Source organism: Mus musculus, chromosome 2 (genome assembly GCF_000001635.26).
Source record: "Mus musculus strain C57BL/6J chromosome 2, GRCm38.p6 C57BL/6J".
Taxonomy (NCBI): domain Eukaryota; kingdom Metazoa; phylum Chordata; class Mammalia; order Rodentia; family Muridae; genus Mus; species Mus musculus.
This window is the reverse complement of record NC_000068.7, coordinates 37,826,309-37,841,509: the sequence shown is the minus strand read 5'-3', so window position 1 is coordinate 37,841,509 and position 15,201 is coordinate 37,826,309. Positions and strand designations below refer to the sequence as shown.

The 15,201-nt window shown below is 47.8% G+C and overlaps 1 protein-coding gene across 20 annotated transcripts in view; it reads left to right on the top strand.

Annotated features, from left to right (window-relative positions):
- Positions 1–15,201, top strand: part of Dennd1a (DENN/MADD domain containing 1A) — a 488,421-nt gene that overhangs the window by 445,901 nt on the left and 27,319 nt on the right. The window lies entirely within an intron of this gene.

Genomic DNA, 15,201 nt, shown 5'->3' with positions numbered 1-15,201 from the left:
GGGAAGCTAAGGCAGGAACAACACAAGCTTGAAGCCAGTCTGGGATACATATAACATTGTGACTCAAAAGTAAGTAATAAGATGAAACAAAATAAAACTAACAAAAGTTCACTTCTCTGGCCTGTGAAAACCAGGACTGTTGTAATAGTGACATTAATCCTTCTACATTACAGCCCTGGTGCTGGTGCCTAGGCAGGACAGTCCCGGTGGACACATCCTACAGGGCGACAGCAAAAGGCCCTCTACAAAGTCCTCAGTGCCAAGAGAAGCCACTGTCAGGGAGAAAAAAATAGTTTCTTACCCGATGCTCTCCTCAAGGCTGGGACTGGGCCCCTATTTGCATACACACTGTTTCATCCACACACTGTAAGATAAGTAAGGGCCCTGTCTCCATCCTTGTAAGACATGATGGAGACAGGCCGACAAATGAAGAGGGGAAGAGAAGAGAGGGGGGAGGGGGAAGGAGAGAGAGAGAGAGAGAGAGAGAGTGAGTGTGTGTGTCAGAATCAGAGGACAACTTGCAGATATTAGTTGTCGCCACCATGTGAACCTGTAGATCAAATAAGTTGTTAGGGTGGGCAGCAAGCACCCCTACCCACAGAACCATCTCGCCAGCCCCTAAAATGCAAACCTTTTAAATAAAGACTAAAGCTAGGCAGAATGTAACACCCCTGTAATCCTAGCACTTGAGGGGGTATGGAGGTAGGAAGGCAGAGTTCAAGTCCAGCCTGGGCTACATAGGATGCTGACTCAAAAGAAATAACAAGTAAAAGGAGAATACTTCACAAGTCCTAAGGCCAAATGGTTGCTAAGTCGTTGCTTCTGAATTGGAAGGACTGAGTTACTCCTCACAGGATCAGTAAACAGTGGCACAGCTGCTCCAAAACACCTCCTAAGAGGGATCTATAGAAGGGAGGACAGGGCATGTCCACTCCCTTCCCAGACCCCCCAGGTAGAGGTAAAAAGACAGAACACAGGCTAGAGATTCAGATCCTATGTTTCACTCTTCTGAGATGGGGAGAGGGATTTCCTTCCTGTCCCTGGCTTTAGAAGGGGTGAAGAAGCAGGGTCCTCCCCAACAGAGTGGGAGCACCCATAGGAATAACATCATGCTATGACCCTTCTCCCTTGGCAGAAGTCATTAGAGGTGGCACCTTCTATAGAAGCTGTTCTCTGCATCTAGTCAAATGGCCAAGCTAGCAGGTACTTTGAATATCTGTGCTCACTGAAATGTGTCATGGCCATGAGCTAGCTGGTAAGGAAACCAGTTTGGCTGTGCTGCCATGGTTCACTCATGTCTACTCTTGAACCAGCACAACTCCTCTGCTTCTCTTGGCTGAGTGCAACCCTCCCTCCCTGCTAGAGAACTGGACAAATGCTGGAGTCCAGGGATGCTTGCTGCTAGCCCTGAGTGCAGGCTGCCAAGGCTCATTGAGAAAGAAGTGGGAGGACCAGTTCTCAGACCTTCCAGACTTGCTTTGTTTCCCACAATTCAATGATCTGCAAAATGAATAATTGCTTGTTGTCCAATGTCCAGATTCCAAAACATACATCTTAAAATGTACCTCTCCCTCCATTTTAACAAGGGAATATGAACTTTTTTAATGTAAAGTTTCAAAAGCTGTTTAGAGGCTAAAGTGTTGTCTTAATGGTTTAAAGCACTGGCTGCTCTTCCAAAGGACCTGGGTTTAATTCCCAGCACCCACATAGAGGCTCATAACCATCTGTACCTCCAGTTCCAAAGGATCTAACATCCATTTCTGGCTTCCATGGGCACCAGACATACACATGGGGCATAGACATGCATACAAGCAAAATACCCATTCATATGAATAATTTAAAAGTTGTTTTGTTTTGTGGAAGTAAGATCCTGGCTATCCTGGAACTTGCTCACTGCATAGACCAGGCTGGCCCTGAACTTGCTGAGATCTTCCTCCTCTGCCTGGGATTAAGGCATAGACCACCATGCCTGATCCTTAATTTAAAATTTTTAAAACTGTTTAAACCAGAATCCTAATCAAGTACCATAGTAGCTCTGTGATGAGCTGTGACAGAGGTTTGAGCACCATCCTAAGACCAGTTCTGAAAATACAGTCATAAGCATGAGCCTGCCCTTTACTGCCAGTTTTATGCTGGGCTGAAAAATGCTACCGAGCCAACAAATGCCCTCAAAACCCTTGGTTATGAGTGTGCTGAGAAGTTCCTTCTGCCCATTGAGCTTGGAAGTACCACTCCTCACTCATACCTTCAGAAGTGTCCTGTGTTCTCATGACACCTCAAACACAGACACCCCCAACTCGAACATACAGTCCCTGCCAGACTCCTTCCACATCCTCATCTCCCACCTCAGAACCTGACCCACACCAACCCTGAACACTGCTCAGTCCTCTGCTCTCCATTACCCCTCCCACAGCCCTGATAACAGGCCAAATGACCACTCACATGCACTGTGCCTGCTGATCAATACTCCTACTGCAGTACCCCATGGCCTTGCAGACAGCCATCTCACTACCATGTTCCCTATTGATTCCATCCTCCCCCTTGACCTGACCGGGGAGGTCCTTTGCCTCTGTTCTAAGCTCAGAAAATGTGTCTTTGTAAGCCTCCTGGCGACCGTAGGAAGCCAGGAGAAGAACTTCTAGGTCCTTGTCTGTACCCCACCCAAGGACTCTGCACACACCAGTCTCTCACAGAGTCAGTCTTGTGATCATTTCTTTAGTACCTGTCTTCCCCCATGATAACATAAACTTCTTTGAGGTCCGAAGTCTTCAACAGGACCTGCATGGAGCTAGCAGTCTGTAAACACACACTGGTTTTATTATTACCATAGATGTTTAAATTGGATCATAACTAATTAACTATTGTTTGACTTCTCCCTATGTGTACCTGAAGTTATTTGGTTTCATTTCAGTTGCTATACTTATAATTCTGTTCATTTGGGAGGAAAATGAATAATCCATTAGTGTTCAAAAACTACTTGCAAATTCCCTTTCCATAAATAAGGATCCATTTACAAGGCAGCTTAGAGTGTTAAGAACTTGGATCCTGTCACATTGTACTGCTTGTGTCTTTATGAGGTCCTAAGGTCAATCATAAATGCCCTGTGGGAAAGTGAGGACAAGTCAGAAGACTGAGACACTCTTCTACACCCCAAGGTCACATGGACCTGTTCAAGAGGGAGAAGGACGAGCTGTCAGAGGAAGAGGCCCCCATCCCTGAGTTACATAGAATATAAATTACAGACATCAGGCCTGCAATCCGAGAACTTCGAGGCTGAAACAGAAAGATTGCCATAAGTTTGAAGGCAGCTTAGGCCACATAGGGAAGACTCTAAAAAACTCTATTTGGAGGCTAGAGAATTAGCTCAGTTGCTAAAGTGCTTGCCATGCAAACATGATGATCTGAATCTGATCCCTAGTGCCCTTGTAAAACGTTAGTAAGGTGTGTGTATATGTCAATATCCCCAGGGGACTTACCTGCAGCCAGTCTAGCCAAAACTTCAAACACTAGGCTCACTGAGAGACTTTGTCTCAAAACACAAGGTGGGGAGTAGTTGTAGAAGACAGCAGCCATTGACATCTGGCCTCCATATATACACAGGCAGGTAAATGTGCGCACCTACACACATGCATGTACACACACTATACATGTGCTCACCAGTGAGTCAGTCAGTCATAATAATAGAGCTCAGATGACGGAAACTCAGAAGCTGAGATGGAAAGTCAGGAGATTTCTGTTGCAACATGCAGCATGGACTCCTTAAGAAGCACTCTTCTTGTTTGGGGAGCTAGCAGTACTAGAGAACTCAGAAGTGTGGGCAGAGCTCCTGGTGTAGTATGGTATGGAAGCAGCCTTCAGAACCCCACCTCAACAGCACCTGTCAAACTGCACCAGTTCACTCAGCCCAGGTGAAGGATGGATGCAGAAAGTCAAGGTGACAGTCCATCTCCGCTGCTACCCACTTCTCCTGGGACCTAAGGGCACCTATCTTACGTACTTGGCATCTGGCCATTCTTCAGAGCATCTGAGGGAGAAGGGTAGCACTGAGTTTCTCACTAGCTGCCAGGTGCTGTACTGAAACCTGGGCTCTCTGTTCTGGCTTCAGCTGCCACAGTTGCCACTGCCATTGCAGTGGATCAAGCCATGTGATCCACCAGGCCATCTTGTTGGGGCTGGATCTCAAGACTTATCCTAACTCTTTCTGAGAACAGGACAAGTGTGGCAATAATGACTTGTCCTAGAGTGTGCAGCTCAGAAGCAGAAGTCAGAGTTTGTTTCAGGCCATGTTCTGGCCTGAAGCTTGGATCTTCCCCAGCTCTGCTTAGAACATGGTGATTTCTCGATGGGTGCATACTGTTAATCTGGTGCAGAAGCTGAGCCAGTGGCCCAGGATCTTGGGATATGGAGCCACAATAAGGCTTTGTTTCTGGTTACTTTCCAGACCTTAGGCCCTCCTTAACATTTCTGTGTCTCAGTTGGTGCCAAGACAAGTATACTGGCATCCTGCACCTGGTGGAGATACCAGAAGCCAAATCCACCGTTAATCTCAAAAGCATGCTGGGTACGCTCCTGGTGTCTGTGAAGAAGATGAATACAGGAGAAGTGTGTGGGCATGTGTAGGAGTTGACTGGTGTTGGCTAGGTCCGGTACCAGTCTAGCTCTGACCAAGAAAGAGCTTCTAGTAGAAATTTGTATTGATTAGGGTATGTGGACTCTCAAGAGATATTTCCAAATTCCAGTTTCAAAAAAAAAAATTGTTGGTCCATATCTGCTGTGATTGTGGTCTAATTCTGGTACCAAATCAAGTTAGCCAGGCCTTTCCCCCACTTTTTCAAGTGCCACTCTTAACTCTCTCCTATGGTTGCATGACTTAGCACTGAAGAACACATCCTGCCAGCTATAAGATGAACGTGAAAAGAGTAACTTCCACACAAGGTGTGACTGAGACTGACTGAGCTAGCTCTGTTCTGAACCTGTCTCCTAGCCAGTCACCATGGCTAAGGGGTCTCCTGCATGTGGTGGGCAAATCCCATGCATACACATACCTCAGAGGTCAAGGAGTCATTCCTGCAAAAGAGCTGGAAGGTTCTCAAAGGGAGGAGGACTAGATCGTGCAGTGTGCAGAAGACCCTACAGGAAATTGTCCTTGTCTCTTGTCCTGTACCAGAGACAAGTTCTTACCCAGAGCTGAGGGGATCCCTATGATCGAGCATGCAGAGTCAAAGGCAGACATCAAGTAGAATCAAATTTAAAAAAAAAAAAGTACCAGGCCATGGTGGTGCATGCCCCTTTATTCTCAGCACTCAGGAGGCAGAGACAGGTGGATCTCTGAGTTCAAGGCCATCTTACAGAGCTAGTTCCAGGATAGCCAGGGCTACACAGAGAAATCCTGTCTCAAAAAAAAAAAAAAGTGGGGGAAGACAGGGGAAAGAGGACAGACGTGCAGGCCTGTCAGTGTGTGCCAGCCAGGGAGATTAGAACTGAGGGTCCCAGGTGAAAGAAGTGAGCATGCTTCTTGAGATTGAAAGTGGCAGGGTTGGCAGCAGTCCTAGCCAGGACTGTGCTACTCTGTAAAAGCAGGCATTGAAACTACTGGACCCCTTACGTCACAGAACCTGTAGCTCCCAATTCTAAGTCCGTGAGCTAAGAGGCATCCCCAAGGCCTGATGTTTGCATTTAAACCTCAACTCTTTTGGTCTCAGTCTTGTTCTCCTACCCAGCCCATAAGGACCTGTCACTTCCCCAGTGTCAACTTGAACATGTCACTAGAACCTGTCTGCAGTGGTCAGTAACTAGACTACAATCTTTAACCTAACACCAATGGAAGCAGCTTCTCCCCGCTGTGTCCTAGTTACACAGGGAAGGCTCCAAGCTGAAGAAACTACACTTGGCTGCTGTTTAGACCTTTCTAAAGTGAGCAGTAGACTTCCTAGTCCTAGACTACCCTGGGTAGTCAGCACTTACTTTGTCCAGTGTTTAATTGGAGAATGCTTACCTTTTAAATGGTTGTATTAGCCCAAAGTATGACCACAAAAAAGGGCCAACTAAAACTACCAAGGAAAAAAATCTGAGTGTCCTGGCCGATTGAAATTCTTGTTCTAAGCAGGAAGAAAGTCTGCATGGGCTATGTACCTAGGAACTGTATCTTGTCTTCCCTTCCCATAGATGGTGCCTTTCCAAGGTGCTGGCCTCTAACATCATCTGGTGGAGAGTCCTAGGACTGACATGCCTTCAGTTTCTAGGGCCACTTTTATTATGTCATCTCCAAATGTCACTTTCTTCTCGTTTTTTTTTTTCTTTTTGGTTTTTCAAGACAGGGTTTCTCTGTGCAGCTCTGGGTGTTCTAGAACTCCCTCTGTAGACCAGGCTGACCTCAAACTCAGAGATCCCAAGTACTAGGTAGGATTAAAGGTGTACGCCACCACTGTCTGCCTCTCAGGGTCCTTGGCTAGGCAGAAAGTTCTGCTCAGTGACCATTATGTATGCCAGGAGCTACCTTTCTTGCTTGCAATCGTGATCTGGGCGCTGCTGATGGACCAGGGGAATTATTAACCTACCTATGCCCTTGAGAAGGGAGTCACATGACCAAGAGATGTAGTATAGGAAGGGATCAGATGCACTGAGGATGTTCTCATAATAGCATGGATCTGCTGTGCTGGAAGAGACCCCTCTCCAAGCCTCGTGTTACTTAATCTTTCAACAGCCATACACAGTGGGTGCAAGTGTTTTTCCTAGCGAGGTCAAGCAACCTGATCAAGGCAAGAGTTCAAGCTAGGCATACCCATGTAATGCCAGATCCTGGGCTCTCATCACCTTCCACCAAGCCCTCTTCATCAACTCTGCCTAGTTCCCCAGGCATTTAGTTGACTCTCTAGGTCAAGGTCACTTTGCTGCATTTCTCCCTTTTCTGTCTAAGATTCATGCCTTCTGCCTGTACTTAGAACTTTACTTTGTCCCAACACCAGTTGTTTTAACACAGGTGTTTTCTGAATGCCCATCAGGTGCCTAGCAATGTGCTCAGCAAAGACCTGTGTGTTCTCATTTGCTCTTCCCCACCTGGCTGAGCTGGGGGTTAGCAGCAGTTTTCTATATCCAAGGCTACATGCCAACCTTCTGTACATCACTCCCATCTTAGGAACAGACAATCTGAGGCCTTGGTCTTTCTGCCAACACAACACTAATCTTTTCAGGGCTTCATGAACTCACCCCTTCTCTCATCTGACATGTTTGAGGCATGGCAGATGCAGAGGCCCCTGGGTCACAGAAAATGAGATGTTTTCTGCCTTCATGGCCCAGTGGCTGGGAGAAGCAGTCCACAAAGTGGAAAAGTTAATGGACACAAATATACTGGTCACAGTGAGCACAAGAGCTGGAAGTAGAGGACAGAGCAGTCATCTCAGAAGAGAGAGCATTCCAACTGGATCTAGAGAGGCTCCTCATAACACTCACCATGGGTTGAATAGAGCCAGAGGCCAGCAAGTAAGACCTGTGCAGTAACCAAGCCTTGGGGGAGCTTAAATTACACTCCATGAGTGACTTAGAGCCAGGAACAGGTTGTGCTCAAGAGACTGACAACGGGGTCCTGAATTACTGGGACAGAATAGGTAAGTTAGAAAGACCACTAATGGCATCACTAATACTTCAGGAGCTTGGGGAACTCAACCAAGGGTGCTTATCCCATGATGGAGACCACAGACAGAGCAGAGCTCTCAGTCAGCTAAGTGCCCTCCACAGGAGCTATTGGACTTTGAGGCAGAGTGACACAAAGTTAGACACTAGCTGTGTCTCCTCAACATACTCGGCTGAGGTTTGCAGCATAACCTGGGAGAGAGAGACTGCACTCACGGCCCAGGCCAGCTGAGAGCTCCAGTGCTTCCTTCAGTGAAATGGGTGCAGCCCTTCTGTCCTTACTGCCCTGTTTGTTCTCCCTGTCAGGTGCCTTTTTATTCAACTTCTCATGGTTTCCTCCTTCCATCCCAGGCTGCTGTGATCCCCCCCCCCCCAAGATGGTCAGCTATTCACCATCCCAGGATGCTATGCTAAACCAACTTATAGATATGACTTTAAAAATGTAAGCCCATTCCATGCTGGGTAGAGAACATGGGTCGTTTCAAGCCAGCCACGGCCATTTTTGCAAACCCATAGGTACCACACAGGGCAGCTTGTTAAGCCTTTTACACCAAGAATCCTATAAATAAATCTTGGTGCATACAGGCTGGAGTATGGATATAGAGGCACTGTATAAATAATGCATATTTACAAAATAAATGCATCAATATATTAGTGTGCAGCCGTAACCAAATCGCCTAGTTTAATAGTTGTAGGGTCTGCAAGGAGCTGCCAGGTGACTGGCTTCCATCCATCAGCATGCATCAGCATTAGAAATGACCACTAGAAGGGAGGGAGAGTCCTCCTGCCTGGTGACCTTGAGGCCTCTGGTTTGAGGCAACTGGTGAGATCACAGGTGGGTACCCTGACACACAGACTCTCTGCCAAGGTGTGACACCTACTGTGGCCACGTGTTCCTGCAGATGTCTTGAGGTCTGCTGCCGAGCAGAAGGCTGATTAGCACCAAGTTGCAGGATGTAATGGGTTGCACCTCCAGGAAGATGGCTGGCTGGGCCAAAAGGATTTTCTAATTATGCAGATTCACTTTGGCTTGCTAGTGAGTAGACTTCCTAAGTGACTCTTCTGGGAACCCTATAACTTCAGCCCCCCACTATGAAAGTAGGGCTGGGTTTTCACAGAGTCTGTGTCCATCTCTTCCACCCCTCTCTGAGCTCTGAATCCCACTGGGCATCTGGCTCCAACATCTGGAGCTCAGGAGAAGTAGCTGACAGAATGGCTGGAGTGGGCACCCCTCCCCTTGGTTGTAATGGCACAATGCTGGATCTCAGTATTTTAAATGAAAAATATATGCAGTTAGCTGTGCGCTGACAGTGTCCTTGAGGATTTGACAGTGAGATTTTCCAGCAGTTGGTCTTCGTTAGGATCCTGGCAGTGTTTAATAAGGCAGTGGAACTGCTGGCACCTTGGGCTCCTGTTTGTTCTCCAAGGGCTCGGGGCTGCTGCGGTAAGCACACCGACCAGAGCTGATCATTACAAGGGCGTACGCCACCATGAATAAAAATGTCACACGTTTTCCCATCTCACAGCGGTACAAAATGTCAGTCCTGTCAAACACACATTGCAGGGAGCTGTGTGCAGTCCGTACAAATTGGAAAGCTGCATATTCCCCCAGCCTTCTGATATTCTTCATTTGAAGCTGAAGAAAAACAGTTGTTAACCTATTAGCTGGGATTTTAAACTCTGCTGAGGCTCTGGATGGTAGACTCTGACACAGATAGGAATGTATTCCAGGGTCCAGGAATTTTAAAACAAGTTCTCCATCCATTTGTTCCTAGACATTGGGGGAAAAAAAAAAAAAGATCCACTCCCCTGTCTAACAAACCCAACTCTTTCTTTAACAGACACACTGGGGAAATTTTGGGATATTTCATATCTAAGCTTCCTAATGCTTCCATACCTGCATTCCACTAAAGGAATAGAAAAGAAAGAAAGAGAAAGGTTCTTGCTCTGGGAAATAGCCCTAGAGCTCAGCCTGATAAGTTAAGATACCTCTAGGTTAAGGTCGTTCCTGGCTTGACAGTGATGGCTCATGCCTTTAATCCCAACACTCAAGAGGTATAGGCAGCTGGATCTCTGAGTTTGAGGCCAGCCTGGTCTACAGATTTCCCTGACAGCCAGTAATACACACAGAGAAACTCTGTCTCAGAAAGGGAGAGCGGGGAGTTCCTGATTAGAAGCAAGCCAGGAATGTTACTAGTACTAAAGACAAATAACCCAAGTGATGAGAATAACCTGTTGATGCAGGTGCTTGGTTAAGGCCTCATTCATGGGTGGACATTTGTACTGTTGTTACCATAGGCAGGTCTATACCAGAAACCAGAAGTTGCTATGTGAACCCCTAACCCCACCACCACCGAAGACTGCCTCTCTTAGGGAAGAGAAGCAAGATGTACTGCTCTTAGGGGTGGGAAGAATGGAGAGCACTCAGGGAGAGCAGCTCTGAGGGTAGCAATATTCCATCAGGTGGGTGAGTGAGGGCTGATGTAGGACCAGTGTATGTTGAGGACATAGGCACATGCGAGATAGAGCAGCTGCTCTGAAGGATGGCAAACGTGAGCCACTGTGATATGGGCTAAGAGGTGAGGCCATGGGGATAAGGCCTGGGTCCTGACAGCTTGCTGAGCATAGGGGTATTTTTTTTTTCCAATTTTTCAAACAAGTTTTATTCCCATACAATCCTGAGACTTTACTTTTGCTTAAGATATACACAGGGAACATGATTCTTTAATGTGAACAATAACTTATGTCCTGGCTCCACCCCTTGGGTGGCTTCATGACTGGGTAATAGTGCCTCTAGCCTTAGCGTCTCTGTAGTGTTCCTGGCTGCTGTGAGCACAGGGATTTGATCAGTTCTCTTGGGCTGGGAAGTGAGAGATTATGGAGTTTTCTTATCTGTACCAATGCAAAATTAGGTGGAAGCTTTTGTTTTTATTTCCTATTGCTGTACTGTTTGGAGTGGACACTATTCCAGAGATGATAAATGAGTCTTGCTTTTGCTGAGCTGGCTCTGGCCCTTAATATACTGAACAAACTCTCACCAAGCAGGGCACAGACCTAGAGAAATGCAGGCAGCTTTTCAGACAGGCCTTCCCGTGGGGTTGAGGAGACTTCACGGTACATAGAGCTCCAGGATGTCAGGGAGCAACATCATGGGGGTTGGGAAAGCTGTGCCCTGGGCTCACAGAGCGTATGTCACCATCTGCCTTCCACTGCTCTGTGTGTGTTGTGTATCATGGAAAGTGTGTGCACTCGTGGGCATACCTGGGCTTGAATTGTGTCTGTGCCACCTGTTAGCTGTGAAGCTTGGTCTAGATGAGTCACTGAGCCTCATTGCCTTATCGTTTCTGCCTTTTTAAGCAAGGTTGCCTTCTCTGTAGCATTCTCGAGACCAGTTATCTGCTTAGCACCTAGCATGGACCTGGTGCACAGCATGTGCCAAGAGCCAGCAGCCCCTCCTGGTATCGAGGAACATCTGGAGGTCTTTCCTCTCACCTCACCACCAGTGAGACTCCTGGACAATGTCACCCAGGCACCCTCGATGGTGTCCCAGATGGCCATCAAGTGGAGGGAGCAGAAAGGCACCTGCCTCCTGCTTCTGTTTGGGTGAAGAATAGTACAGTCAGCAGAGCCCCCTGCCCCTGCCCAGCCACCAGCCGCATCTGGTACCCGACCTCCAACAGCCAATGGGATGCCACCTATTCAGGCCCTGCACCTGCACCAACTAAAAACAAAGGGCTCCCCTCCCCCTGGCCCTCGCCTGGGCCTCCTCCCTCCCCTGCCACTGTCCCCCAAGCTGGCTGGGTCACCCAGCCACCATGCAGTCTTCCCTCCCAGCTGCTTGGCTGCTTTTGTTCAGCATGTGAACTTCCCCGTCAGTGGAGCTCCTTGCACGGGAAGTAATCAGGAATCTTGACAAGGCTTCAAACCACAAATGCCACTACAAATTAACCAGCACCACTACAAAATACTACTCCTGTCAACATTGGAAAGAGTGCAGGGCTATTCAGAGCAGCCTGAGAGGCTTTCAGCACAGCACGCACGCGTGGAAGGCAGGGTATGGCAGAGAGCCCTCTCGAGACCACTTGCCCAGACCCTCTCTGCAAGTGCTGTACCTATCCTTCAGGACCACCTTCAGTCCCAGATGCCCTCTCATCCCTCGCACAGGTGGCACCTCAAGACAGCAAGCAGTGGGTATATGAAAACCACCCTGTAGGCAACAAACAGGCAAAGGCTGACGTGCATGCCAGGTGTCTGTCTTCCATTATGCTGTGAGGGAAGATGAGAGACTTCTGTTTCCCTGCCTATACAATAGGACCCTGGCAGAGCCTTTATCCCAGGCTGTTCAGCACCCCTGGCATGTTCTGGGTACCCCTAGCCCTTCAAGGGAGCTCCTAACCCCCTACTTCTCCTCTGCAGAGAGCCCCTTCCTACCATGTTGTGTGAGTGAACTCTCAGCAAGCAGATGGCCACTTTATCCTCAGCCATGAGGTCAGGGTCCTTCCTGTTCAGCATTTTTGCAAGACTATCCACCACACAAAAGCTTGTTACCTCTGCAAATGCTTTGGGTCCAAGAATCCCCCACTTCTTTCTCATGTCCTGCTGAGCCACTCAGGTCCAGAACACATCACCGGGGCCTGGTATGCTCCAGCTGGCCTGGCTGAAACTCTGAAGCAGAGACACGCATTTGATCCTCCCCAGCAAGCAGGATCAGCTCAGTCATGGCTGTGTAAAGAGAACTGGAAATAATGACAGGAGTTGGGGGACAGAAGAGAGCCATGCCTCTGAGAGCTGGTTGGGCATTTCAAAGGAAACACTCCACAAAAATATCACTTCAATACACTCCCCTTTGGAGGCATATCAAAAGAAGCCCTCTTTTATTTCCATACCTTGCATAATAGCAGATTTCCAGTCCCAAAGAGTAGCAGAGCCTTGCTCCTGGCCCAGAGACCCTTTGTAAAGCCATAGAAAGCTTTGTCTTCCCCTCCCAACAGGGTCTGCTTCACACACAGGTCAGAGTATTGATGTGAATACTAGCCAGGAAAATTAACCAGGTGAACTCTTCCCTCGTTAAATAGCAACAGAGTATAATTGTGAATTCTTTCACGCCTGCTCTGTTCCCAGCACATTCCCAGGACAAACTGAGAAGCCCAGGCCCCATCCAGCTTCCCCTCAGCCTCTTCGGTGGAGCCAATGGGGTCTGTAGAGGAGAAATGATGCAGATCACGAATGGCACAGAAATGATTGAGGTCATCTTTAGGACCATCCTTGGAGACCAGTTCTCACAGGCAACTGCCCTGTTAGTCATGCCCACCTTTTCTGTCAGAGGTTCCTCCCAGGGAAAGTTGTTTCTTCTCCCTCTCCCTTGCATACCCCAAGCTTGGTATACCCAGTCCTTGGGTTTGTCTTCTTTGACCTCAGTGACTACCCCACCTCCTAACTAACATTTCATATCCTTTTGCATCCGTTTTTTTCTCCACAGTGAAATGTGACTTTTACCTCATAAGGACATTAAAGGGTTAGTCCTAGAATGGTCATCCATTAAGGATGGAGGGATTTCATATGCATTCCTAAACACCCCCTATCCCAATGTAGACATCATAAAACTCCCCCTCCACAAGCAGCCAATAATTGTCTTAAGATGGTGACCCTCTTCTGCAGGCCTGTCTCCTGCTTCTCTGGGTGTCCCTATGCAAGACCTCAACTCCCCTCAGCTATATAACCCAAAGCAGGAGCCCTCACTCCCTGTAGAGGACTCTCTGAGGTAGCAAATGTGCCAGGTGGACAGGCAATGCCCATGACACATACAAGCTGCTCCCCAGACATCCGAGATGCCCCTCCTTTCTCATGTATACTAAGCTGCCTGCCCCCTGTCCAAATCAGTGCCTAGCAGATAAACATTTTCCATCCCATAGCCATGCACAGGGTGCCCACTCATCCATGCCGCCCAGGTAATTAAGTTGATATTCTAACGCCACTTCCCCCCTGACCTTTTAGAAACAATGTATTTTGCTGCATCAACAAATTAACTGCAAATCAGATGCTGTCCTTGTAAATGTGGATTTCTTATCCAATGAGCATACTTACCTGGCCCACACAGCTGACAGAAAAATATCCAGGGCCAGGCCAAGACTGACAAAGGCCACAGAGTCCTGCTCTTCTCTGGGACCTCTATGCCAATCACACTTTCAGACCTCCCTACTCTTGTGCTCACATCTTCCAGAGGTCCAGGACTAGAATTTGGACAGACCTCCATGACTAAAGAGGAGCATTTGGCTTCCTATCCATTTTATGCTCCAAGAACACTAACGTTTCTTGTGTTCTGACTGCATCCCTCCCACTAGATTGGAAGAAAAACTACCCTTCATAGCCCAACTCTCAAGGCTTTCTTGTATTTGACTCCCTCCAGTCCCTCCAAGTCTAAGCCTGCCACATCTGCATACTCAGCCTCAATCTCCTCTTCCTGGAGCATTGCAGCCTCCCCTGTACCATGCACCCAAAATCTCTACCACTCACATCTGGTAAAAAGAATGGTTCCTCTGCACCTGTGCTAACCGTGGCATCCCTGTGTCCCCCTGCCTTGTGATTGACCCCTCTACTCTAGGCCCATCCTCCCATGGATCCTGCAACTAGTACAATCTGGTGAATGATTGGAAACGAAGGGAAAGACAATGGTCACCTGTTGCCAATGTTTTCTCTTAAGGCACACATCCCTAACATGGATGGGATAAGGGGGTTCCAGATGACTTGGGAAACTCAGTTGGACCAGAACAGAACAGTCATTGGACTAAGAGTGTCTGCCTTGATTCTTGCTGCTATGTGATCTTATACCAGTAATGTAACCTCTTTGAGCCTCTGTTTCCTGTCTTTAAACTAGAAATAAACGTTCTAACTTGCTTCATCAGGAACTAGGGGGCTCAAAAGGCAGAACCAAGATAGAAATTCTTTAATTATGTCTAAAGTCCAGTGTCCTTCAGCAGAGCCTGCCTAGTTGACAGCACATACCTTGAAAAACCAAGATTCTTGTGTCCCCAGAATTTTTCTGGAAAGACATGAGAATATGACAGGAATATACAATTGGGTGACCCTGTCTCACCCTCAAGACTCCACTCTGAGCCGCCCATGGCTCTAATTGTGCTCTTGGAATGCATACAACAGTGGCCTGATAGAGGAGTTGTTTGCAGCTCCAGAGTGGTCAGCTGAGACCTAACACATACCCATGCACAGAGCCCAATTCTGACTGCCCAGCAGAGCTGTGAAGATGAGAGTCCTCTTAACCCAAAGACTTTTTCCCTGATGGAAGTCAGATCTCACTGGAGTATCCACTGCTGGAGGGAATGTACTGTCTTGTTCTTCCATGAGCCTTAGCCCTACATAGTTGTTCCATCAGCATCCAGATAAAGAGCCCTTCCAATGTGTGGTCTTTGGGAAGGCGGGTATGCTGTGCTAACTGACCTTCAGGACCTCAAGCCCCCACCCTTCTTACCATAGCCCAGCTCAGGAAGTGCCAAGTGCACCATTAACAAACCAGTGATCCCCATAGCTTATGTAACTGCATGTCCATCATCAAGAGTG